Source organism: Canis aureus, chromosome 14 (genome assembly GCF_053574225.1).
Source record: "Canis aureus isolate CA01 chromosome 14, VMU_Caureus_v.1.0, whole genome shotgun sequence".
Classification (NCBI taxonomy): Eukaryota; Metazoa; Chordata; class Mammalia; order Carnivora; family Canidae; genus Canis; species Canis aureus.
Genome location: NC_135624.1, coordinates 17363908 through 17389262, shown reverse-complemented (window position 1 = coordinate 17389262; position 25355 = coordinate 17363908). Strand labels below are relative to the sequence as shown.

The 25355-nt window shown below is 36.2% G+C and overlaps 1 long non-coding RNA gene across 2 annotated transcripts; it reads right to left on the bottom strand.

Annotated features, from left to right (window-relative positions):
- Positions 1–5630: 5630 nt before the first annotated feature.
- On the bottom strand, positions 5631–24285 carry LOC144282848 (uncharacterized). 2 transcript variants are annotated; one of them, XR_013351261.1, is made up of 4 exons: positions 23997–24285; positions 15962–16061; positions 7563–7721; positions 5631–7114 (listed from the first exon to the last, which is right to left on the bottom strand). It is a non-coding gene; the product is annotated as an uncharacterized LOC144282848 (long non-coding RNA). The 2 variants fall into 2 exon arrangements; XR_013351260.1 differs by lacking the exon at positions 15962–16061.
- Between the last annotated feature and the right edge of the window lie 1070 nt (positions 24286–25355).

The window sequence follows — 25355 nt, the reverse complement described above, 5'->3', positions numbered from 1 at the left end:
ATCTAGAAAAACCTAAGAGAAGAATGACTAAATGAAATGTATTCTAGACAGAATGCTGAAGCAGAAATTAGGACAATCTAAAAAAAAATCTAAATATATTGTGGACTTTCATTAACATTTATAATTATTGGTTGGTGACAAATGTACCATAGTGCGGCACCTGGGTGGCTCAGTGGTTGAGAGTCTGCCTTTGGCTCAGGTGGTGGTTCTGGGATCATGGGGTGGAATCCCACATGGGGCTCCCCACGAGGAGTCTGCTTCTCCCTCTGCCTATGTCTCTGCTTCTCTCCCTGTGTCTCTCATGAATAAATAAATAAGATCCTTAAAAAAATGCACCATAGTGATTTGATACTGTGATGTATAAAAATGCATATTTGGTTATTTGGATGACCAGAATATATTTCTCATATATATTTGATCCCTGTCCATGGTTTCTGGCTCACAACTCCCAAACCCTTAGAGTCTTTTGAGTGATAGGAGCAATGGGAGCATCTATTATCATAATATTTGGTCTTTTGTTCTTAGTTTCTGAAATCTCTACAGAGCCACAAAAGTAAAATGGACATCTTGTTATTTATTCATCACAACTGGGTTTATGTTAATGAGGTAACTTTTGGACCACATCTAAGGATGGGGGCTGGTTTTCAGGGGAACTAACTATGAACAGAGGGTTGGAATGTTTAGTTCTACCTCATTTAGCTCCTGGGAGGGGAGAGGGGCTGAAGATTGAATTAGTTGCCAATGTCCAGTGATCTAATTAATCATGCCTATGTGATGAAGTCTCCATTAAAAACCCAAAAGGATCAAATTTGTAGAGCTTCAGGTTGTTGAGCACATGGAAATTTGGGAGGGGGAACTCCTGGAAAGGAATAAAAGCTCCACTCCCCTTTCCCCATACCTTCCCTATGCATCTCTTCCATCTGATTGTTCTGAGTTATATCCTTTTATAAGCAACTGACAATTCAGTATGTAAAATATTTCTCTTGAGTTCTATGAGCTACTCTAGCAAATGAATGGAACCCAGGGAAGGAGTGGTGGAACCTTTCATTCACAGCCAGTCAGAAGTACAGGTAACAATGTGGACTTGACACTGACACCTGAAGTGAGAGGGGATCAGCCTTATGGGACTGACTCCTTAATCTGTGGGATATGATTCTATCTCCAGTTAGACAGTGTCAGAACAGGGTCAGTTATTGGACACCCAGCTGATGTTGGAAAATTGCTTGTTGGTGTGGGATAGCCTCCAAACCACACACACACACACACACACACACACACACTGAAATTGGTGAGTATAATCTTTAGTAATATAAGATGTTAATAATAAGGAAAACTGAGTATAATATAAGAGACTGGGTATGATATAAAGGCTTGAGACATTTCTGTAAATATAAAAGAAAACTTATTAGAAAGTAAATAAACTTAAAGATAAAAACAATGCACACAGACACATAAAATCAGCTTGAAGAAGAGACAGCTTGAACTTGAACTTTGATTTCAAGGAATCTAGTTCAATTTGGGAGAAGTGCTACCTTTAGAGTATTAAATCTGCCAGTCGTGGTGTATCTCCTCATTCAGTTAGATCCTGTAAAAGTTTTCTCAGTAATGTTTTGTAATTTCTATTCTATGAAGAGATGTTCGACATGTTGTATTAAATTTGTGACTAAAAATTTTGTTATCCTGAATGGAATTTTTTTATGTTCCAATTTTCCTTTTTTCGTGGTTAACATATAAAACTATAATTGATTTTATATATTGATTTTATTTCTGAACTGTGCCAAATTCACTTGTTAGTTCTAACAGTTATTTTGTAGAGTTTTTCAGATATTTTCCTATGTAAGCAAATATGACTGCAAATAAAGTGAATTTTATTTCTTCTTTTACCTTCATGGCTTTTAGTTCTTTTTATGACCTTGTTACATTGGGTAATTGCTCTACTATAATACTCAACTAGAAATGGTGAGGAGTTTCATCCTTGCCATGTTCCTGATTGTAGAAGAGCATAATTCAATCTTATATCTTTAAGTGCACGGTTAGTTGTAGTATTTTTAAAGATATCTTTAAAATGTTTGAGAACACATATACTTTCTATAAATTGTTGGATTCAATATATTAATATTTTAAGGATTTTAATGTCTATGTTTATGAAAGATACTATATATTTTTTCACTATACTTTGAGGTATATCACTGTAGTTATACAGGCCTCATAAAATATGTTTTCTCTCCCTTTGTTTTCTGGAATATTTATTGTTTCAACAACTCTCCATTGTTTTTATAACATTTCCTTATTTTTCTATTTTTATTTTGCTGGTTTTTTCCCCAGTGTACCTGATATTTTGTATATAAAGGAAACACAGAGTCTCCCAGTAGTATTTTCCAAGAGATTATAGGGTCTAGAAAGGGGAAGTTTTTCTCTGAAACTTTAATAATCTGGACTTTTTTTTTTTCTAGAAGGAGCACCATGTCCCTGCATCTTATCCTAAAGCAGTAGTTCTATCTACCTTCACTCTCAACCTTTTCCTTGCTTTCACATTTTTATTTTCTGCGCGGAGTTTAAATTCATTATTTCAAAACTATTTTACAGCTTTGAATCATATCTTCTGTGGTGTATAATCTAATATTTTATTCTTTTAATATATCTTATTTTCAATTAGTAACTTTTTCTGTTTTTTTTTTTTTTTTCCCTATGCATCAACTGTGGCCTCCTCTCAGGTTAAACACATGGAAATGTGTTTCTCATGTTATGTGGTTCTACTGTAAAGTACAGACACTGGCAGCACCTCCAGAATTTGTCTCCTCTTATTCACTATATAAAAACCTCAGATTACATTTTTAAAAAAAGAAAAAAAATTGTCTAGAGTTTATAGTTATCATCTAGGAGTGGGCTAGCTCTGTTAGGAGGTATGTTCAGGCACAACAAAAACTACTATATTTATATGAAATACCTTAGAAACTACTTGTTAATAATATTTCATTTCATGGAACATATTCCTAGGACTGGATATCCTAGAATGTTCTTGAAAGGTTAAGTTATTCTAATCACTATATACTGATTTTCATATAAATCTCATTATAGAGCACATTAACTGTATCATTTTAGATCTTAGAGACCCCATTAGCAAAATTAGTCAATAATCTGGTAGTATTTCAAGGTAGTCCAGAGTTTATGAATGTCATTGCTATCTGAGATAAGTTTTGGCTGAATTTCTAGATAAGTAAAGAACTGTACATTAGAGTATCACTGGGGATAAGAAATATGCTAAATAATGAAAATAAATGTGTGTAGAGAAAATCCAGCTATATGCATAAAGTTGTCTTAAGAATGAAATGACTTTACATTGTAAATTTATTTTAAGGAAAATTCTAATGTATGGAAGTACAGATTCCCAGATAACAAATTCTTAACTTTATTAGGACAGCTTCTTAGGATCTTAAAAAAGCAATATTACAACATCCAGATTATCTTGGATAATTTCAAAAACAAAAACAAAAGAAAGAAAGAAGTATGTTGGAACAAAATTTTAACCAAAGTTGCATTGACTATAAAGATAATAAATAAATTGATCTTTTAAAGGGCTGATATAATTCAGAAATAATAATTAAAAATGAGAAAATTCTGAGATGTATAATGGGATAAAAAGCTTTAAGAAAGAAATAGCACCTACTAAAACATAGTGTAAAATATAATGCTCTTAACTGTGGTATAAATCCCTGAGAGGAAAGGAAGTGCCTTATTCATATCTTTAATGTCTTGTATATATATTTTAGAAAGATTTATCCATTTATTTGAGAGAGACAGAGAGAGAGGGTGCGTGCAACAGTGGGGGGATGGGGCAGAGGTAGAGAGTCTCAAGTAAACTCCCCACTGAGGAGGGAGCCTGTGGGGCTTGGTCTCTCTGCCCATGAGATTACCACCTGTGCCAAAACCAATAGTCAGATGCTCAACCGACTAAGCCACCCAGGTGCCCCAAGGTCTTATACTTTTTTAAAAGAAAAAAATCACAGTCTTTGGTTCTGAAATATTTTGAATATATAATTGTTTGTGAAATCATTTTGTATTTTGTGTCATATTTTTATCATTTGTTCATAAAAGAATACATCAGAATGATCATTTTTATGTCCAAAGACTTCTTAAGCAAAAATAGTATTTGTACATTCACACATGCATCAGCATCATTCTATGTAAAATATATTCAGAAATATTTAAATGAGGAGTGCCTGGGTGGCTCAGTTGGTTAAGCCTCCAACTCTTGGCTTCAGCTCAGGTCATGATCTCAGGGTCCTGGGATTGGACCCACATCAGGGTCCAGCTCAGCAGGGAATCTGCTTAAGGATTCTCTTTCCCTCTCCCTTTGCCCCTTCCTCCATTTACTTTCACTGTCTTTCTAATAGATAAATAATCTTTAAAAGATATTTAGAAGAGAAAATTATTCTATGTAAATAAAAAATATTGAATAAAGGGAGATAATTTTTGTGATCATTTTATGAAAGCTATTTATTTGTATCACTGACAAAATCCAGTATTTTCTTCATCCTTCTAACAAAACAAAGTATAAGCCAAGTAAAATATTCAAAATGTAAAGGAAACATCTTCAAAAAAATAGAAACAAAAACAAAAACAAAAACAAAAACAAAAAAAAACAAGCTACACAAGCAGATTCACTTTCTTATACACTACTTACTATCACAGTCCTTTCAAACTGGTGGTTTATCAACAACAGAAATCTATTTCTCCAAGTTCTGGAGTCAGGGAATGCCAAGGTCAAGGTGCCACCATGGTGAAGGCTCTCTTCCTAGTTCATAACTAATGCTTTCTCACTGTGTGCTCACATGGTGCAAGGGACTAGGGCTCTCCCTTCATCCACATTTATAAGGCACTCATCTCATTCATGAGGCTTCTGCCCTCATGGCTTAAGCACTTGCCCAAATCTCCACCTATTAAAACCATAATATTAGGCATTAGTATTTCAAAATATGAAGTGGGGTGAGGAAAAAAACATGCAGACTGTAACACTTACGGATTAACTTTTCTTTGGAATTTAAAGTTTATTTAAGACATACTTTATACAGTGCTTATGTTCAGTGAATGGTTCCAAGATATTTTACAAATAATAACCCACTTAAACTTCATGGAAGCTCAGTGAGATAAGTATTATTCCTATTCTGATTTTGGAGATCAGGATTATGGGGCTCCAAAAAGTTAATTACTGAGACCTTATAGCTACTAACTGGGCAAACTAAGATTTAATCCAAATGGTCTACACCACCTCAACAGCTAGTCTACACACAGAATCCAACTTGCCAATGTGGTAACGGATGCTCTACATTGGCCTTAGGAGGCAGCAGTCTCTTTGGTTGCCAGGGACACTAGGAAGAATGATGTATGATGAGTGCTCTACATCAGTTTTTAACCACGGTGCCATTCTGCAACTTTTTTATTTTTGTCTCTGAATCATGACTATATCATCAGTCTACAGAAATGCTATCAACATTTGTGCTAGTTGTTGCATTTATTGTCACTACCAAAGAAAAACTAGACTTGGACAGTAGTTTAAAGCAGCAAAGACAGATTTTATTTAATTATTTAAAAGATTTTATTTATTTCTTTATTTATGATAGACACACAGAGAGAAGCAGAGACATAGGCAAAGGGAGAAGCAGGCTCTCTATGGGGAGCCTGATGAGGGACTCCATCCCAGGACCCCAGGATCGCAACCTGAGCCAAAGGTAGACACTCAACCACTGAGCCACCAAGATGCCGCAAGACAAAGTTTATTTAGAAAAAAAAAATTGTGATAGGAGAAAGACCTCAGGGCTCAAATCCAAAAGCAGCATGGGCAAGTGGAACTTTATAGCCAACAAGTATGGTGAGGTTAAGTAGATGGATATTTACTAAGAGGTTTAAGTGGGGATTCTGGCTAAACTGACCTAACAATTTTTGCTGAAGGCAGATCAGAGTGATGAGGAACCCAATTAGATATTGAAAGTAATTCAAATGATGGAGGATTAGGGATTCTGGCTAAAATCAGTATGCAGGATTTTTTGTAAAACTGGACAATGTAGAGATAAACACAGAAGTCCAAAAGTCAAAGCCTAGTTGAAAAAGAACTCAGAAGAGGCTAAGTAGAGTTCAGTCAAAGAATTTTTGCCACTCTACAGCAGAAGAAAGTAAAAGAAGGAAATATGTTCGAAAAGTAAATAAAAGTGGGCTGCCACTGTAGTGGCTTGGTGGGTTAAGTAGTGATTCTTAGTTTTGGCTCAGGTCACAGTCTCTGGGTCCTGGGATTGAGCTGCTTTTGGCTCCACACTTATTGGGGAGTCTGCTCCAAGATTCTTTCTCTCTCTGCCTCTCCTCCCACTTGCTCATGCTCTGTCTCTTTCTCTCCCTATCTCTCTCTCTCTCAAATAAATATATAAATAAATAAATATTTTAAAAAACAGCTACAGAAAAGTAAATGGAAGTTACTTTGGCGAAAGTTTACTAGTGACTTGAAACAGGGTGTTGAGAATTCGAGGTACCAGATATTAATGCTGGGAGGAATGGAGAGAATAGTACTGACATAGCTTAAAATGAAAAAAAAATAGGAATTGAGTGTTGTGGGAAAACCAAACAAAGCTAAAGTACAAATGGTTTTAAGAAATGATCTTTCATAATAAATATACAACTCAATATCCTAATATAGAATATGAACTTTAAAAAAACTAGATTTATATAGGAGACATTTCTATTTCGATAAAAATAAGCTATAACTTTTTTAAGATCGTATTTATTTATTTGAGAGAGAACAAGAGCATACAGCAGAGAGGAGCAGAGGGACAAGGACAAGCAATCTCTGTGCTGAGTGGGGAGCCTGTGTCGGGGCTCAATCTCATGACCTTGAGATCCTGACCTGAGCCGCAATCAAGAGTCAGATGCCTAACTGACTGAGCTCCCCAGGTGCCCACCCCCCCAAAAAAAAGCTGTAACTCTTAAAGTTTTATGTTGCCAGAAGCAGTGGTGCATTATCAACTTAAAAGTTTGTACATATATACTTCTATCACCAATATAGTCATCTTCACCTTGCAGAGGTTCCCCTTCTCAAGGAATCAGAGTGGGTGAAGCAGTGTGGATCCTGAAATATCAGATGGAAAAAGGCAGAATCACATGAAAGGTAAATAGAGTTAAAATGTCCCAAATTCCTAGTATTTTCTGGAATGTCAAGAGTGTAAAATTGTAATATGGTAGTATTTGCTAAATCAAGAAGGAAAGTTTTAACTTCTAGAAAACTATTGAGCATACATAAGTAAAAATGGAAAGCTGAAAATAATGAAAACATTCAAGACAGGAGAAAGTGGGTACATATGGTAGGTGAAACAAGTTAAAAGCAAATCATAAAAGAGAAGGTATATTAATTAAATGTATTAAAAGTACTAAATATAAACAGGTTGCTAAAGAGATAACACCCAAACGTATATTGCATATAATAGACATATCTAAAGATTTGTTATGCCAAAAGTTTGAAAGTAAAATAATAAAACTTATATTTATAAATATACTATCCAGAAGAAAGATAGAGGTACCTGGGTGGCTCCGTGGTTAAGCATCTGCTTTGGTTGGGCTCAGGTCATGATCTCAGGGTCCTGGGGTCGAGCCCCATATTGGGCTCTCTGCTCAGTGGAAGGCCTGTTACTCCTTCTCCTTCTGCCTGCTGCTCTGCCTTACTTGTATTCTCTCTTTTTCTGTCAAAAAATAAATAAAAAAATTAAAAAAATTAAAAGCTAATATATCTACATTATGATAACATATAAGAGATATCAAGGAAATTTAATTCTTAGAGATAAAGAAGATACTTTATAATGTTATAAGATTCAGTCTGTGTATTCTAAACATTCTGTACTTAGTAGCACGGTTTTAAAATCCCTAATGAAAAAGAAGCACAACAGAAAAAAAAGAAAGAAAGAAAGAAAGAAAGAAAGAAAGAAAGAAAGAAAGAAAGAAAGAAAAAAAAAAAGAAAGAAAGAGAAAGAAAGAAGGAAAAATGTTACAATGAAAGAACATCATTATATAGGGAGATTTAAGCACACTTGTATTAGAAGTACACAGAACATGCAGACAAAATATCAGTAAAAATACGAATACTTCGTCATTATTAATAAAATTATTTATTATATGTGCAAAACTTTGTAACCTGAATATGTAGTAAACACTCTTTTTAAGCACATGAAACACAAAATTCAGCATAAACTGGATCAAGAAGTATAAGAAAATAAAAGATTGAAGTCTTGCAGAATACATTCTCTGATCACATGCAATTATACTAAAAGTAACTCAAAAATTACTAGAAATGTACTTAAGATTGGATTTGAATATATAGAGTTATAGCCTATGGTCAGAGAAGAAATCATAATATAATTTTAAAGACTTTATCTTAATAATTATAAAATTATAGCATATTAAAACTAAGAGATAGTGATAGTAGCCTTGAATATATAGTATAAAGGGAAAGTGAATAGTTATTATGAGTTAGTCATCTATATAAAGAAATAGAAAAATAGGATTTCCAGTTCAGATGTGGAAAAGTTGCAAGAGATCATTACTCTACCCTAAAAGTTAAATGAGCCAGTTAATCTATAAAACTATAAAATACTTCAGCTCATCAGAGAACTGAGGACTCTAAGAAAGATAACTAAAGTAAATTCCAGAAAGGACTCCAGTTAAGCAATTCTGAAGTTACTTGACATACTAGCATTCTTTATACTAGGTTGAACAAACACGTAAATTAATGGTAAATAATGAGTCAGTTTTCTCACTGAGTAAAGAGTAAGCAAGGGGGAAAATGTACACAAACTCTGTAGTGCTAGAAAGGCATCAAAGATGCCAGTATAAATTCAGGTTTACTTTAATATACTATACATGCTCACACACACACACACACACACACACACACATAAACCTATACACATGTATAAATAAATACACATAAGTTAGTATATATTACATATATTTCCAGGTTCCTTCTACTGAGAACACCTATAAGCAGTGACACACCAGTTGCTTTCAGTATAGCTCAGATTTTGATTTCTAAATACCATTTTCCAATTAAAAAAGAAATACAGAGATCCTTGAGAAAATAGATGATTCTAGACCAGCAAGGGAGAAAAATAAAATATGAGAGTATAACACCGTGTTTAGTGCCAAAAAGAAAGAGAATATTATGTTAATAATGGAAACACAATGAAAGGACAGAGAGGTCAAATTAAGAGAACTCCAAAACTGGAGAAATTTTAGAAAAAATTAGTAATGATCGTATTTGATGACATTTGAAGAAGAAAATAGATATTGAAGACTATATAGTGATATAAATGGTTGAATAAATAAATAATGAGGGAGAAAGGAAAAGTCTGATGGAAGAATTTCAAATAATATATTCAAATGACATATATTTAACCCTCCCTACCCCGCTCCATCATGAACATGAGCTAGACTTAGTGAATGCTTACAAATAGAGTACAGAAGAGGGAAAAGTGCTAACTATATTGAAACAGCCTGGCCAACACCTATACCTCATTCCTGTTTCCTCATCAAGATAATGATAATATTTACCTCAATAGATAGCTATGGGTCTTATTAATGAAGGCATAAATGGTATAAGAAAGGTTACGTGAAAAGTTGCTTAGGGTAGATCTTAAAAGTTTCCATTATAAGAAAAAAAATGTAACTAGACGACTTATTGTGGTGGCCATTTGCAATATATACAAATATCAAATCAGTAGGTTATACACGTGAAACTCATATAATGTTATATGCCGGTTATACTTCATTTATTTTCTTTCTTTCTTTCTTTTTTTTAAATTTATTTTTTATTGGTGTTCAATTTACTAACATACAGAATAACCCCCAGTACCCGTCACCCATTCACTCCCACCCCCCGCCCTCCTCCCCTCCTACCACCCCTAGTTCATTTCCCAGAGTTAGGAGTCTTTACGTTCTGTCTCCCTTTCTGATATTTCCCACACATTTCTTCTCCCTTCCTTTATATTCCCTTTCACTATTATTTATATTCCCCAAATGAATGAGAACATATAATGTTTGTCCTTCTCCGACTGACTTACTTCACTCAGCATAATACCCTCCAGTTCCATCCACGTTGAAGCAAATGGTGGGTATTTGTCGTTTCTAATGGCTGAGTAATATTCCATTGTATACATAAACCACATCTTTATTCACTCATCTTTCGATGGACACTGACGCTCCTTCCACAGTTTGGCTATCGTGGCCATTGCTGCTATAAACATCGGGGTGCAGGTGTCCCGGCGTTTCACTGCATCTGAATCTTTGGGGTAAATCCCTAACAGTGCAATTGCTGGGTCGTAGGACAGGTCTATTTTTAACTCTTTGAGGAACCTCCACACAGTTTTCCAGAGTGGCTTTACCAGTTCACATTCCCACCAACAGTGTAAGAGGGTTCCCTTTTCTCCGCATCCCCTCCAACATTTGTTGTTTCCTGCCTTGTTAATTTGCCCCATTCTCACTGGTGTGAGGTGGTATCTCATTGTGGTTTTGATTTGTATTTCCCTGATGGCAAGTGATGCAGAGCATTTTCTCATATGCATGTTGGCCATGTCTATGTCTTCCTCTGTGAGATTTCTCTTCATGTCTTTTGCCCATTTCATGATTGGATTGTTTGTTTCTTGGTGTTGAGTTTAATAAGTTCTTTATAGATCTTGGAAACTAGCCCTTTATCTGATACGTCATTTGCAAATCTTCTCCCATTCTGTAGGTTGTCTTTTAGTTTTGTTGACTGTATCCTTTGCTGTGCAAAAGCTTCTTATCTTGATGAAGTCCCAATAGTTCATTTTTGCTTTTGTTTCTTTTGCCTTCATGGATGTATCTTGCAAGAAGTTACTGTGGCCGAGTTCAAAAAGGGTGTTGCCTGTGTTCTTCTCTAGGATTTTGATGGAATCTTGTCTCACATTTAGATCTTTCATCCATTTTGAGTTTATCTTTGTGTATGGTGCAAGAGAGTGGTCTAGTTTCATTCTTCTGCATGTGGATGTCCAATTTTCCCAGCACCATTTATTGAAGAGACTGTCTTTCTTCCAATGGATAGTCTTTCCTCCTTTATCGAATATTAGTTGCCCATAAAGTTCAGGGTCCACTTCTGGGTTCTCTATTCTGTTCCACTGATCTATGTGTCTGTTTTTGTGCCAGTACCACACTGTCTTGATGACCACAGCTTTGTAGTACAACCTGAAATCTGGCATTGTGATGCCCCCAGATATGGTTTTCTTTTTTAAAATTCCCCTGGCTATTCGGGGTCTTTTCTGATTCCACACAAATCTTAAAATAATTTGTTCTAACTCTCTGAAGAAAGTCCATGGTATTTTGATAGGGATTGCATTAAACGTGTATATTGCCCTGGGTAACATTGACATTTTCACAATATTAATTCTGCCAATCCATGAGCATGGAATATTTTTCCATCTCTTTGTGTCTTCCTCAATTTCTTTCAGAAGTGTTCTATAGTTTTGAGGGTATAGATCCTTTACATCTTTGGTTAGGTTTATTCCTAGGTATCTTATGCTTTTGGGTGCAATTGTAAATGGGATTGACTCTTTAATTTCTCTTTCTTCAGTCTCATTATTAGTGTATAGAAATGCCACTGATTTCTGGGCATTGATTTTGTATCCTGCCACGCTACCAAATTGCTGTATGAGTTCTAGCAATCTGGGGGTGGAGACTTTTGGGTTTTCTATGTAGAGTATCATGTCATCAGCGAAGAGGGAGAGTTTGACTTCTTCTTTGCCAATTCGAATGCCTTTAATGTCTTTCTTGTTGTCTGATTGCTGAGGCTAGGACTTCCAGTACTATGTTGAATAGTAGTGGTGAGAGTGGACATCCCTGTCTTGTTCCTGATCTTAGGGGAAAGGCTCCCAGTGCTTTCCCATTGAGAATGATATTTGCTGTGGGCTTTTCATAGATGGCTTTTAAGATGTTGAGGAACGTTCCCTCTATCCCTACACTCTGAAGAGTTTTGATCAGAAATGGATGCTGTATTTTGTCAAATGCTTTCTCTGCATCTAATGAGAGGATCATATGGTTCTTGGTTTTTCTCTTGCTGATATGATGAATCACATTGATTGTTTTACGGGTGTTGAACCAGCCTTGTGTCCCAGGGATAAATCCTACTTGGTCATGGTGAATAATTTTCTTAATATACTGTTGGATCCTATTGGCCAGTATCTTGTTGAGAATTTTTGCATCCATGTTCATCAGGGATATTGGTCTGTAATTCTCCTTTTTGGTAGGGTCTTTGTCTGGTTTTGGAATTAAGGTGATGCTGGCCTCATAGAACAAATTCGGAAGTACTCCATCTCTTTCTATCTTTCCAAACAGCTTTAGGAGAATAGGTATGGTTTCTTCTTTAAACGTTTGATAAAATTCCCCAGGGAAGCCATCTGGCCCTGGACTCTTGTGTCTTGGGAGGTTTTTGATGACTGCTTCAATTTCCTCCCTGGTTATTGGCCTGTTCAGGTTTTCTATTTCTTCCTGTTCCAGTTTTGGTAGTTTGTGGCTTTCCAGGAATGCGTCCATTTCTCCTAGATTGCCTAATTTATTGGCGTATAGCTGTTCATAATATGTTTTTAAAATCGTTTGTATTTCCTTGGTGTTGGTAGTGATCTCTCCTTTCTCATTCATGATTTTATTAATTTGAGTCTTCTCTCTCTTCTTTTTAATCAGGCTGGCTAATGGTTTATTTATCTTATTAATTCTTTCAAAGAACCAACTCCTGGTTCTGTTGATCTGTTCCACAGTTCTTCTGGTCTCGATTTCGTTGAGTTCTGCTCGAATCTTTATTAACTCCCTTCTTCTCTTGGGTGTAGGATCTATTTGCTGTTTTTTCTCTAGCTCCTTTATGTGTAAGGTTAGCTTTTGTATTTGAGTTCTTTCCAGTTTTTGAATGGATGCTTGTATTGCGATGTTTTTCCCCCTTAGGACTGCTTTTGCTGCATCCCAAAGATTTTGAGCGGTTGTATCTTCATTCTCATTAGTTTCCACGAATCTTTTTAATTCTTCCTTAATTTCCTGGTTGACCCTTTCATCTTTTAGCAGGATGGTCCTTAACCTCCACGTGTTTGAGGTCCTTCCAAACTTCTTGTTGTGATTTAGTTCTAATTTCAAGGCATTATGGTCTGAGAATATGCAGGGGATGATCCCAATCTCTTGGTATCGGTTCAGACCCGATTTGTGACCCAATATGTGGTCTATTCTGGAGAAAGTTCCATGTGCACTTGAGAAGAATGTGTATTCAGTTGAGTTTGGATGTAAAGTTCTGTAGATATCTGTGAAATCCATCTGGTCCAGTGTATCATTTAAAGCTCTTGTTTCTTTGGAGATGTTGTGCTTAGAAGACCTATCGAGTATAGAAAGAGCTAGATTGAAGTCACCAAGTATAAGTGTATTATTATCTAAGTATTTCTTCACTTTGGTTAATAATTGGTTTATATATTTGGCAGCTCCCACATTCGGGGCATATATATTGAGGATTGTTAAGTCCTCTTGTTGAATAGATCCTTTAAGTATGATATAGTGTCCCTCTTCATCTCTCACTACAGTCTTTGGGGTAAATTTTAGTTTGTCTGATATAAGGATGGCTACCCCTGCTTTCTTTTGAGGACCATTCGAATGGTAAATGGTTCTCCAACCTTTTATTTTCAGGCTGTAGGTGTCCTTCTGTCTAAAATGAGTCTCTTGTAGATAGCAAATAGATGGGTCCTACTTTTTTATCCAGTCTGAAACCCTGCGCCTTTTGATGGGGTCATTAAGCCCGTTCACATTCAGAGTTACTATTGAGAGATATGCGTTTAGTGTCATCATGATATCTATTCAGTCCTTGTTTTTGTGGAATGTTCCACTGAACTTCTTCTTAAAGGAGAATTTTAAGAGTCCCCCTTAAAATTTCTTGCAGAGCTGGTTTGGAGGTCACATATTCTTTTAGTTGCTGCCTGTCTTGGAAGCTCTTTATCTCTCCTTCCATTTTGAATGAGAGCCTTGCTGGATAAAGTATTCTTGGTTGCGTGTTCTTCTCATTGAGGATCCTGAATATATCCTGCCAGCCCTTTCTGGCCTGCCAGGTCTCTGTGGAGAGGTCTGCTGTTACCCTAATACTCCTCCCCATAAAAGTCAGGGATTTCTTGTCTCTTGCTGCTTTAAGGATCTTCTCTTTATCTTTGGAATTTGCAAGCTTTACTATTAAATGTCCAGGTGTTGAACGGTTTTTATTGATTTTAGGGGTGGGATCTTTCTATTTCCTGGATCTGAATGCCTGTTTCCCTTCCCAGATTAGGAAAGTTTTCAGCTAGAATTTGTTCAAATACATATTCTGGCCCTCTGTCCCTTTCAGCGCCCTCGGGAACCCCAATTAAACGTAGGTTTTTCTTCCTCAGGCTGTCGTTTATTTCCCTTAATCTATCTTCATGGTCTTTTAATTGTTTGTCTCTTTTTTCCTCAGTTTCCCTCTTTGCCATCAACTTGTCTTCTATGTCACTCACTCGTTCTTCCACCTCGTTAACCCTCGTCGTTAGGACTTCTAGTTTGGATTGCATCTCATTCAATTGATTTTTCATTTCTGCCTGATTAGCTCTAAATTCTGCAGTCATGAAGTCTCTTGAGTCCTTTATGCTTTTCTCTAGAGCCACCAGTAGCTGTATAATAGTGCTTCTGAATTGGCTTTCTGACATTGAATTGTAATCCAGATTTTGTAACTCTGTGGGAGAGAGGCCTGTTTCTGATTCTTTTGAGGTGAGGTTTTCCTTCTAGTCATTTTGCTCAGTGCAGAGTGGCCAAAAGCAAGTTGTATCGGGATAGGAGAAAAAGAGAGGAGAGAAAGAAGGAAAGAAAAGAGAAAAAGAAAAAAAAGGAAGAAAAAAAAACAAAAAAAAAGGAAGAAGAAAAAGAGAAAGAAAAAGAAAGAAAGGAGAAAAAAAGGGGGGTGGGGGAAGGAAACAAATCAAAAAGCAAAACAAAACAAAACAAAAAAAGAACCTCGGGGGAGTATCTTCTGATTCTGTGTACTTTAAGTCCCTTGGCTTCCCCTGGAAGTTGTCAGTCCGTCTAGCTGGTCTTCTGGGGGAGGGGCCTGTTGTGCTGATTTTCAGGTGTTAGCAGTTGGGGGAGCTGCTGTGCCCCTGCCTGGTGCAGGGCTCAGTGGGGGTTGTTTATCCCGTGAGGCCCCCGGAGCAACAGCCCCAGTGGCGGGGCCAGCTCTGGAGCCCTGGAGTCAGCCCCCGCAGTAGCTCCGGAGCTCTCGGTCTGCAGCGCCTGGAGGCTCCCGGGCGGGGCCGCTGATGTGCTCAGCTGGGGCAGGAGCGTCCTCGCTGTCCTGGGCCCTCCCGGCCTCTGCCTGTCCCGGGGGGAGGCCGGATCCTGGGCTGTGTCCCGGCGCCCTGTGCTCCGGGGCCTGCGCTGTTGGATTCGCGCTCCCGGGCCGGGCAACCCCCTCCGCGGAGCCGCCCCCGAGCCCCCCCGAGCTGCTCCCGCCCCGCAGCCCCCTCCGCGGAGCTGCCCCCGAGCCCCCCCCCAAGCTGCCCCCGCCCCGCAGCCCCCTCCGCGGAGCCGCCCGCGACCCCCCCGAGCTGCTCCCGCCCCGCAGCCCCCTCCGCGGAGCCGCCCCCGAGCCCCCCGAGCTGCTCCGGGTCCCGCCGTGCGCGCTGCAGCCCTTAGGGAGCTCGGCGCACTCTCCCGGGGCGCAGGTGTCTGTTAGTGTCCCCGGGAGCCCGAGGGCATCCCCGCCCTCCTGGGTCCTGCTCCAACTCCCCGCGAGCCCCTTTCCGCCCGGGAAGGTCGGTGCAGCTCCTGCTCCTCCGGGACGGGGCTCTCCTGTCCTGGGGACACTCGCCCCGGCCTCAGCCCGGCTCCTCGCGGGCCCCTCCCCCTTGGAGGCCTTTGTTTCTTTACTTCTTTTTCCCCGTCTTCCTACCTTGATAGAAGCGCGAACTCTTCTCACTGTAGCGTTCCGGCTGGTCTCTCTTTAAACCTCAGGCCGAATTCGTAGATTTTCAGGATAATTTGAAGGTTTTCTGGGTAATTTGGTGGAGACAGGTGACTTGGGGACCTACTCCTCTGCCATCTTGCCCCTCCCCCTATACTTCATTTAAAAAGCAACAAATAGAAAGTTTAAAAACAGAAAGAAGAAAAAGCAGATAAAACCATGGGAATTAAAGAAGTAGAACCTAGAAAGCTGACACCTCAGGTTGGAGTGGGGAAGTGTAAACAACCAAAAATTTTTTAAAAAGTTAAAAAAAGAAAGATTTTCTTTCACTGCAGAAAAACACAAATACTAAGTACATCAGAACAACTTGATAAACATCTTCTAAATCAGTGATCAAAGTTAACTTCATCAGTTGGGTCAGATTTTCAGTCATGAACCTGACGTGATGCAAGGGGAAGGACAGCTCGCCTCTATAACATTTTTGCAAAAACTCATCACCACAGCCTGAATGAGAGAAAATGGCTGTCAGTCTTAAGCTAAGGGCTTTTTAAAAAAATATCTAACCAGTATTCTTCAAAAATATCAAGATCATGAAAAATTAGGAAAAACTGAAACAGACCAGAGCGTACTAAGGCAACATGGCAAATAAATGCAATGTGAAATTGAAGTCGATCCTGTAAAAGGATGACTTTTGTTTTCTTAGATTTAAAAAATGTTGGATTTCACTTAAATGAAAAATCTCTTTTTCATCATTGAAAATATAAGGAGTAGAGTGGGAAAATTATATGTATCTCTGTGTATAAATGCATACACATCCATTTATATACCCAAAAGCATGAATAGAGAATAGAAAAATAACTACAATTAAATCAGTACAATTAAATGAGTAGAAAAATAGGCAAGAGTCTCAAGAAAAGCACATCACCAAAGAAAGTATCCAAATGGCAAGTGAATATATGAAAGGTGTAGAAAGTCTTGTTTAGTCAACAAGAGAATACAGATTCAAACTATAATAAAGTACCACTACACACTCACTTGAATGCCTACAAATAAACACAGTATTTTCTGATAGTTTGCATGTGAATTAATTGGAACTTGCATACACTGCATGCATGAGATGATAAAGTTTCTTTGGAAAACTATTTGATAGTTTCTACTACTGGTGAATATTTACAAGCCTTTTGATCTAGCATTTTTATTTATAGGCATATATCTAAAATACATAAGACAATGTTTATGGCTGCACTGTTACCAATAGCCAGAAGACAAAACAGCTTAAATATCAAAGAAGCATGAATAATAATTTTTGATATACTTATATAATGAATTACTATCACACCATCAAAATAAAGAAATTGTTACTGTACAAGAAGACATTGATGACGCTCAGCCTAATGGTATGTAAAATAATCTAGGCAAAAAAATTCTTTACTAAACAACTTATAGTTGTAAAAAAACCGCAAATGTAATAATAAATATAATCCATGACAGAGGATCACTTTTGTGTTGAAGATACTATTTCTTCATTTGGTTGATGGAGACCCTAGTATAATCACCTTGTGTAAATTAATTGTGTCATACACTTATGATTTCTGATTTTTATAAATACCTATTATACATCAATACAATTTTAAAAATACAATAAATAATTGACAATATGGGACAATCATAGTTCTATTTTTCCCTAGTCCATAAAGAGCTCTTTTAAAATAGTGAGAAACAAAATAAAAGTAACATAACATAAAAGTAAGAGAAGATGATTTTAAATGAACCATGTGTGTTCATTTTAAGTGACTGGGTTATACAAAGGATCTCAAGATAATGGTGTATTAAAGTGATAACAGGACCAGAAAAAATACTTGGAAATATATTATAAAAAATAGTTAAAAGGACAAGAACTAATGCTATCAGAATAATAATTAACCTAGGAAAAACTTTCTTATATGTACATTCACTTTTCAATTATGTTCCCCAAATTCTCTTTAATAACTTCAGTCAACTAACCTGGAATAAGAGAGTGAATAAAATACGATAGCACTGTGAATTTTATATTGACTTTGGAATACATGTAAGACGATAATATTAGAATATTGGAATGAGTTTTAAAATATCTCACTTCTAAAGTTGTGCATATATTTTATTCTTCTTAAATTAGAAAACCATTCTATTGCCTCTTTTTATTCCCCAGTTGCTGAAATAAAATGACTTTGTGGAGCTCCATTTAAATATGTTTGAGCTATCAAGTAAAATACAGGTTCTAAGGCATCATCAGTAATCTTGAGCCTCTGCCTGCAATTGGCTGGGTTTTAAGAAACATTATGATAAAATTAAATCTTTGTATTTTAATATTTCCAAAACAGTAAAATTGGATGAACTTAATGTGTGCATATTTGAAGACTGAGTTGCAGTCATGAACAGAAATGTGTGCTCTAGCAAATCTTATTTTATAATAAAAGCATGTTTTTCACTAGGGTCTTTAGAACGTGCTCATATTATAGTGTGGAGATTAATGAGAACTAATGTGTTGACAGTTAAGATTAGCTTCTTAAACCTGAGATAGATCTGAGATTTCTTTATAACTTATTTTCAATATATTTTAAAACCATGGTTAAAAAAAAGAACTATAAACATAACTGTCACAGGTGTCTTGTCAAAGAAAACAAGGCATGTTATTTCTCATGCCAAACAATTTAAATTCATTTTCAGAGAAAATAAAAGAGTTTCAGTAAGAGGAGACAGCTTTTGAATGGGTATGCCAAAAGTCTATGTTATAGTTCCTTTGGCATGATATAGGTTTCTTCAAATGATATATTTGTTTTGTCATTCATTCATCAAATAATCATAGAGCTTCAATATGCAAGGTTCTGTTTTGGGTGGTCACACAAATGAAGAAAAGAGACCAGGAATCTGGCTCTCCTGGATTTTACATTCTAGTAGAAAAAAGTTGACCAGAAAAGCAACATAATTACCAAAAATTTAGTTATTATATTAGAAGATAATAATTGATGAGAAAAAAAACACCAAAAGATCAAGAGGAAGGGTAAGATGTGGGTAGCTGAAAGGCAACACTTTTCCTGCACAGGAAAATTATAAAGGATATTGTATAATTACTAAAATGGCAACCAATATGAGTAGGGGCTAAATTGTGTTGGACCATTCAAAGGTTGACTTTTATTCTATGTAAAACCTGAAGCTGTGGAAAGACTTTGAGTAGGTAAGTGAAACAGTAATATTGGATTTTTAAAAGATTTTATTTATTTATTTATTTATTTATTTATTTATTTATTTATCTATCTATTTTAAGAGAGAGAGAGAGAAAACTTGAGTGGGCGAGGGGCAGAAGAGGAGGGAAAATCTTAAGTAGACTCCAGGCTGAGCTGGAAACACTAGGTGGGTCTTGATCTCATGATCCTGAAATCATGACCTGAGCAGAAACCAAGAGTTGGATGCTTAACTGACTGAGCCACCCAAGCACTCCAATAATATTTGAATATTAAGAATGTCTTTATAAATGTAGAATTAGGCTAAACTAGAACTTGTGAGAGGATTAAGGACAGTTGTAGTAGTGATGGAAATTGGTGTCAGTGGCCTGGGCTATACTGTTGAAGGGGGAGTTGGGGAAAAACAGAGACAAAAAAAAAATTCCTGATGGCTGGGATGTTGCAGATGAGGGGAAAGCAGCGGGAAATAAAGCTTGCTTCCAGGGTTTCCAGTTGGAAGAGCATGGCAATTATTGAGATCAGACAGTGTGAGATAATAGGTAGAGAGAGATTGTGATTTGGTATGGAAAACCAAGATAAATATTTAAGGTATACTTTTTTAGATCAATTTGAGACTTTGAAATGGAAAGCCAATTACTTAGACAGATTAGAGCATTCATAGAGATACAGACTTGGCTGTCATGTGGATAAATGCATTTTTACTTTTTAATCTATGAGTGTGAACACAGAGCCAAAAATGAAGTTAAAAAATCTCCTTCATCCAGAATTCCACTAGAGGACTTGAGTCTACAAAATAAATCAAAAGTTTTACCGCAATGAAGATGAACTCTAAGATGAAAGAAGGGAAAGGAGGAAAAAGAGGAAGATGAAGGAGAAAAAGTAAGAAATTTGGAATAATAATTTGGAAATTTGGAATAATACTGTAAATGACACTAAAGGAGAAATATTTCTGAAAAAGGAGGGAGTGGTCTTTGGGGTTTAATACTCTTGAGAGTTTGAATAAGAATCTTTGGAAATCTACATGTACCATTGATGTTTCATGGTACCTGACACAGGTCATTGATAACCTTGACAAAAGTATGTTCAGGGGACTGAAACAGAAGCAGAAGCCTGACTGAGGTATGAATTACGATAGGGGGGTGAAGAAGAGGTGCATTATCTCATTAGATACCTTTTTAAAAAAGCATAATAATACAATGACAATTAGAGAAAAATATGGAATAAAGGAATGATAATTTTGGGCTCTTGTTGCAAATCTTTGCTACCTAAGAAATTTTATTCATAGTATGTTTGACAGAGAAAAATGGATAGTTGTTAAGTGTAAGGGCTTTGGGGTTGAACAACTGGGCCAGTTCTCAAAAACTTTTCTGACTAGCTGTGTGATCTTTAACAAGACACTTAACTACCCTAAAACTCAGGCTCTTTATCACATGTCTACCTCATAATTTCTTGTGAGAATTAAGTGAAAGAATGTATGAGGCTCATTTAACACAGTACCTGATACACGGTAAATTCTCAATAAATTTCTTTTATTTCTTTTTACATATTTTATTTGTTATTATTATTATTATCATGATCATCATTATTATTTCCCTCTAGTTTAACATGGCAACCAACTAATCAAACCAACATAAAAACCAGGATAAATTTAGAATGTATCTGTGAAAGTCATTTTTTATGGTATTTTCAGAGAATATGACATTATTTTCTATGTAATTCTTTCTTCTACAGAATGTTTTTCACTCTCTTATTCCTGGCATGCAGGATTTGGGACAACTGTTTGGAACATAGGATGGTTCAATCTTGAAATAGGGATGAAGTAATTCTACAGATTGCCACTAGAGGACAGAAGAGAGTCAGGCAACATCTGAGAGGAACTATTCAGGGACCCGTTGTCCTTGATGCTAGGTCAGGCTAGTGTGGGAAACTCAGACACCAGAACCAGAGAATTGTTTTAATTAAGCTCATTATTTTAAGGTTAAATAATGTAGCAGAAATATATCCCAAAGACACAGTTTATTTGCACTTCAAAGGTATTAAAGGCTCAATTTTTATTTTACCATTTTGTTCTTTTGCTTCTATTACAGCTCTCATATAAATCTACATTATATTATTTTTGTTTCCATGCTTGTCACCAACTACCATTATATGTAAAATTTTTGAAGGCTGTGGCCATGTCTCACTTGGACAGTTCTTTAGCTTAGCAGACTCTCCAGGGATTCAATTTCAAAACTCATTATCATCAATGTAGACAGAGGCAACAGCAAGATATTTGTAGATTAATAATTAGGGAGGCAGAATTATACATAAGGGGCATTCACATTCCTCTCTACATTTGATAGGCTCAGGTATGTTATAAGCTGAGATCAGTGCCAGAAAATTCAGTGCGTGTACCTTAAAGTGTACTCTCTTGATGAAGAAGTGTAAAAGAAATATTTATTCAGTGGGTAATGTGTGTCAATGTTACATGCTTTGACATACGTTATTTCATTTATTATCTCAACAATTTGATTACATAGTGAGGAGACTGACAGATGAAATGCAACTCACCCAATGTCACAGAGCTAGTATATTTTAGAGCTGTTAAATAAAAATTGCACCATAAAAGATGAGAAAAAAGAAACTGATTTTATTCTGGTACTATTGCTTGCATAAGGGAAGAAAGCACAGAACAAGTCCCATCTCAAAAAGGTGATGTGAGAGTATATGGATCATGAAATTAAAAATATTACTTTTTAAAGGTCATAGGCTTTTTTTAATAAGCTAGACAATATGAAGCTTCATTTTTAATATAGTTGATAAGAGAATCACAAAATTACCAGTATGAAAAATGAGCAAAGTCTAAAACAGAAAACATATTAATAATCTTCAAAATATCACCTCCAAAACATATGCACGCAAATTTATAAACCAAATCTCTCCCATCTTGAAATTAGTCCTAATATCCAACATCTTCATGCACCAAGATACACATTTCAACATTATATAGAAGATGGAAATTTAGAAACAGCTTAAGTATTCAACAATAACGATATTCTTCAAGACACTTGAGGATACTCTATATTATAGAGCTATTAAATTGATGCTTAAATATAAATATAACCAGGTAAAAGCATATCCAATGATGGAGAAATAGTACAGAATGACAACTAAAGTGCAAGCAGATATTTCTCCCCACCACCCAGTAAAAATATTTTCTTTTCTTCCTGTTTTTCTTCTTTCATTTAAATTTTCCCACCTTTCATTATCATGAAAATCTTTCTGAATAAAAGAAATACAAATTTTGAAAATAAATTAATGCTTTACAACTGTTGCCTGGGTGGCTTAGTTGGTTAAGTGTGGTACTCTTGATTTCTGCTCAGGTCATAGTGTCAGGGTCATGAGATGGAGCCCCATGTTGGCTCTACACTGGGCGTGAAGGCTGCTTAAGATTCTTTCTTTATGGGACGCTGAGGTGGCTCAGCTGTTTAGTGCCTGCCTTTGGCCCAGGGCGTGATCCTGGAGTCCCGGGATTGAGTTCCACATTGGGCTCCCTGCATGGAGCCTGCTCCTCCCTCTGCTTGTCTCTCTCTGTTTCTCTCATTCTGTCTCTCATGAATAAATAAAATCTTTAAAAAAAAAAAAAAAAGATTCTCTCTCTTCTTCTCCCTCTGCCCCCATTCCATCTGCTTGTGCACATGCGCACATGTGTTCTCTCTCTCTCTCAAAAAAGAAAAAACAAAAAACAAAAAAACAAAAAACTTTACAACTGTTATAAAGATTCCATGCAGTTTAAAAAAATGACTGCCCCGTTTCTGTTTCCAATACAAAACTTTTCCATACCTCATAGTACAGATGTCTGGGTTTTCTACTATGCCCTAATTAAGTCCTGGGGTGAATTTAAAGTCTCTTTTTGAGAAAAATTCTGGATTTGGCTGGAAGCAATCTTATGATTTACTTTCAAGCATGAATAGCTTGTCACAATATCTACCTTAACACCTGGGTAAACCTCCACATTTTATAACATTATATCTACTTTCTGTGGGTACATATCTGACCTTCTAAAAAATATAAACCATCACTTATTATTCTAGAAGATCTTTGCCATGAATTGACTAAAATCGGTACTAATCAAATATGTATTGAAAAATCTGCTAATACAGAATGGTTTGATAACCATGATGGAGGAGATGATGGTGGGATGTAGTCTGAAGAGAAAAGAAAGTGTGTAATGTGTTACTTGATGTCCTATATGAAACTATCAATGGTGAATTATATTTACAGATTATACAGTCTGAAACCATTTTATGTGACTGTGCATACTTCTGTGAATTCAGTGGTATAGATGGGCAATGGACTGATGGACCTTGGAATAGAGTGTTAATTTTCTTACAAGACAGTTACAGTTTTAATAGTTCTCCATCCAACCTACCTTTATATTTTTGCTTCAGAGTTTGTGAAGATCAGCCATAAAATTAGTTCTTAATTGCATTTCCTTACCTATTTTGCCTAAAATTATGTTTCTGTTCTCATTAATAATTTTATTAATAAGAATTATTAGTTATTATATTTAATAAACTATACATGATTGTATTCTTACATACTGAAATAATCAAGAAAGTGAAAACTAAGGAATAAGAAGTGGTTCCCAATATAATAAGGAATATATAATATATATAAGAATGCTGTTTAATTTAGTAAATAAACACTGTAATAAGGTATGTACAGCCAATATATATGCCAAATTCATTTTTTACCTATTACTTCTGTAAAGAACCATCACTAATAGTTTATTTGCATTCTTATTTTTATTATATGTTTACCTGGGGAAAGCATATGCACATGTTAATCCTCTAAGCTTCTCCAAATCACCTTTTCCTGATGTAATTTTATCAGAAATCATTTTGATCAGAATAGTAACACTAGGAGTAAGTGGCTAAATTTCCTTATCAGCCATCATTCCATTATGGCTCTAGTTCTCCTACAGAGACTTTTCTTTCCAAGCCTCAGGAGGGAGATCTGAATTGTGGGTACCTGGTATCTCTGCTTATTATGGGTTTCTATTCCTGAGTGTTCAACTCCACTTCTAGTCTGTCTGGGATACAATCAGGCTTGATTACCAAACAATGGATACTCATTAAATGTTCTTAGTTTCCAGGCAACCACAGCTGTCAATCAGTGAAGCCAGTACGGAAGCTTTTACAAATAATCTTTAAAAATTTTTTTAAATACATCCTTTTCTCTTCACAACCATTTTTCAGCAACTCTTTAGTGCAGCACTAGATTGTTAGAACTGTCTCATAAGTGATGTTCTTGCCTTCAATCTTTTCCATTCTCATTCCTCTCTTCTTTAAATATCTTTTTGATTACTGATTTTAGTATTCTCTTATATATGTGTATATACAAAATAACCTTTATTCCTATATACTAATTTGTTCGCTATCAATAACTATACTCTTGATTCCTTAAAGACATGAACATCTTTACTGCATGTTTATGCCTACAATAGCTGGAGTATAAGATGTACTCAATAATGATTATTGCATGAGATAAATGAAGACAGGATGGATAAAAAATAAACTGAAATGCAAATTCTCTGTAAGAAGAGATGCTTCTTAATAATCTGATTCACACTGGGGACAATTCTCCAGGCATTTTTCATGTTGCCGTATGGGCTTTCTGACCAAAAGGCACTGACTGTATGTTTTCAACCAAGTTTGTATAGTAAGCATTTTTGGAAGCTAGAAATAGTATCTTCTTTTACATTAGTGGGAAGACTTATTTACTGAGTATTATAATAAAGCTGGAATTTTTTCCTCTTCTAAGCCATTTTGGGAGAATAAAGTTACCTTTGTCTCCTCAAAGATGAACTGTTTACATTCAAGAGTAAAGATAAGATTCTCTTCTTTCAGAGGGAAAAATGGAGAGATTACCAGCAGTCCTAATACAAGATCAAAGCAGATTCTTTTTTTTTTTTTTTTTCAGAGCAGATTCTAATTTTAGAATTCCTCTTCTGTACCTATATCTGCATGTGCAGGTCACATTTGGTTCTTCCCAAAGCACTTCAAGAGGAATGGAGCTTGGGGATCTGGGGCTAGGAGTTTATTCTGGTTGCTACTTTTGCAATAAGTAATGAATTGGCTATGTCTCTAGTCCAGAGATATTATGTCTTGCAAGAAAGG